Source organism: Etheostoma cragini, chromosome 11, assembly GCF_013103735.1.
Source record: "Etheostoma cragini isolate CJK2018 chromosome 11, CSU_Ecrag_1.0, whole genome shotgun sequence".
In the NCBI taxonomy this organism is placed as follows: domain Eukaryota; kingdom Metazoa; phylum Chordata; class Actinopteri; order Perciformes; family Percidae; genus Etheostoma; species Etheostoma cragini.
In genome coordinates, this window is record NC_048417.1 from 24,508,294 (window position 1) to 24,511,066 (window position 2,773).

The 2,773-nt window shown below is 38.5% G+C and overlaps 1 long non-coding RNA gene across 3 annotated transcripts in view; it reads right to left on the reverse strand.

Moving 5' to 3' along the window:
- The window catches only part of LOC117952517, a 22,808-nt gene extending 21,825 nt beyond the window's left edge, over window positions 1-983 (reverse strand). For all 3 annotated transcript variants that reach the window (XR_004658428.1, XR_004658429.1, XR_004658427.1), the window contains exon 1: window positions 861-983. This is a non-coding gene — a long non-coding RNA (uncharacterized LOC117952517). The remainder of the gene's footprint in view (window positions 1-860) is intronic.
- Window positions 984-2,773: the final 1,790 nt, after the last annotated feature.

Here is a 2,773-nt window from a genome sequence, read left to right on the forward strand (position 1 = left end):
GGCATGAGCGTGTTTATGACGGTTTAATGCTTACAATTTAGGAAAGAAGTCAGCACTTCCGAAAAACGGCGAGTTTACTTCCCGTGCACGGGAACCGTCCGCCCAAGAAGTTAAGCAGCTGCAGAAAGCTCAGGGCTGTGTCTCAAATCGCGCACTTCCGTACTAAATACTAACTATTTGAGTACATAGTGCGTTCACATCGTCGAAGTGCGGTCAAATGAAGTGCACTTTAATACCCGGATGGTGCACTCAAAACTGCCAGAAAATTGAGTTTAGAACGATGGACACTTTTCACACTCAACGGTCGTCATCTTGGCTACGTAGCGGAAGGGGCGGAGCTGATACCGTTTCCACTTTTTTGGTGCAGACCTTCTTGGGAATTGGGCTTTTCGTGGGAGTATCAGGAAGTGGTGTTCATAAGCCGATGAACAAATCTTCTACATTTACGTCCTTTATCAGACCACCATTTTTTATATTCTTGGCGTCTCTTAGACATCTTAGCATAGGTGTCCTGGTTGTTAGCAAGACTTTAGTTCACAGCGCACGTGTCTTGATTTAACTAGCAAAACTTTGGCTAACAACTAACAGTTTGTATGCTAGTTGCTTTTTCACTAAATTTAACCAGCAAAAGTCCTTTTGTTCGGGCATATGACCTTACAAGAAGTAAGAGCAACGTTCAACTCCTTCGTTTATTGATGACAGAGTCTCAATAAGTCAATTTAAATCATTGGTAGTTGGTCAGTCAGTCTCTGAGCTCAGAACAAGACATCTGCAAAGGTCGCCATCTTGGACCAACCCCCCTCATCAAATTTGTCTCAAGAGACAAGTGACATCACTTCCTGTGATAATAAAAGTCTCACCTTCACTGAGTCAAAGCCTCCGATCCAGGTCCGTTTGTATTCACCGCTCACTTGGTTAATGAAGGTTTTGAGGATTACATGTTCCTCTTCTGAGTGACTGAAGCCAGATGCCCACCGGCGGCCGACTTTCTAAAGGAGACAATATAATAGGTTAACCCTTGTGTTGTCTTTCCATCAAAATAGAAAATGAATACTTTTGTTGACGCTTGTTATCGATGTTTTTAACTTTTTCTTAGGTTTTTGTCCCTTTTTTCAACACTTGACACTGTTTTTCAATGTTTGTCACCTTTTTTGTTTTCAACACTACGTAACACTAAGTTATTAACTTTGGTTTTAAAGTTATTTTTGAAATTTATGGTCAATAAACCTCATTAATAGGAAATTATACCTAATGTTTGAGTTAGAAAAGCAGAAATTGGATAATCTCGGACTGGAATATGTCAACGTTTACCATTTTGAAACCACTTAATTTTTTTTTCAAATGCTATAAAATTGACTATGACACACCAAAATTAATTAAAGTAGAGATTTGTACTTGCTAAAGAGCGTTGTGTGGAAACCCAATCATGTTACTTTGGATAATTAAAAAGAACATTGATATAGGAAAACGGGTCAATTTGACCCAAGTACAACATAAGGGTTAAAAGAATTCAAGAAAGACAACAACCTAATCACAATTTTAACAGATGCAATCTCAGAACATCTCATTGTACCTTTGGACAATGCAGGACTTTTACTGTAACAAAGTATTATTACTTTTGGAGACTGTCCTCCCCCAAAAACAGTCCTCAGAAATGCCAGATCAGACTATCACACATCACTAATAGAAGAATATAAGATCAACCCAAGGTTTCTTTTCAGCACTGTAGCCAGGCTGACCGTCACAGCTCTATTGAGCCATCTATTCCTATAGCTCTGAGTAGTGATGACTTAATGAGCTTTTTTAATGATAAAATCACAACAATTCAAGACAAAATTCCTCACCTTTTGCTCTCAATTTCTAACGGTTCACCTTTAAACGCATTAGCACTAGAAAGAATGACAAGACCTGACATATACTTAGACTGCTTCTGTCCTATAGACCTTCAACAATTGTCAAAGGTCTCTTCAGCTAAACCATGTACCTGTCTCTTAGACCCCATCCCAATGAGGCTATTTAAAGAAGCGTTACCTGTGGTTAACACTAGATATGATCGATACGTCTCCATTTACAGGTTATGACTCGCGACCAATTAAAGTAACTGTGATAAAACCTCTTCTGCAAAATCCACCCTTGATCCTGAGGTCTTATCAAGCTATAGACCTAAATCTAACCTTCCCTTTCTCTCCAAGATCCTTGAGAAGGTAGTCGCTGATCATTTATGTGAGTTTCTACATAGCAATAGTTTACTTGAGGACTTTTAGTCAGGATTGAGAAAGCATCATAGCACAGAGATGGCACTGGTGAAAATTACTAATGACCTAACTGCTGCAGACCAAGGACATGTCTCTGTACTTGTTTTACTTGATCTTAGTGCTGCATTTGACACCACTGATCAGACAATCCTGTTACAGAGACTGGAACATCAGTTGGCATGAAAGGAATTACACTAAATTGGTGTAAATCATATTTATCTGATCGATCTCAATTTGTTAATGTTAACAATAAATCCTCCAACTACCCTAAAGTTAGCCATGGTGTTCAACAAGGCTCAGTGCTTGGAGCAATTATATTCTTCTTATATATGCTTCCTCAAAGCAATACTGTTAGGAAACACTCAATTAACTTTCATTGTTATGCTGATGACACCCAATTATGTCTATTAATCAAGCCAGACGAAACCAGTCAGTTAGCTAAACTTCAATTCGGCATTAAAGATATAAAATCATGGATGACCTACAATTTTCTGATGTTACGTTGTGAAGTTATTGTG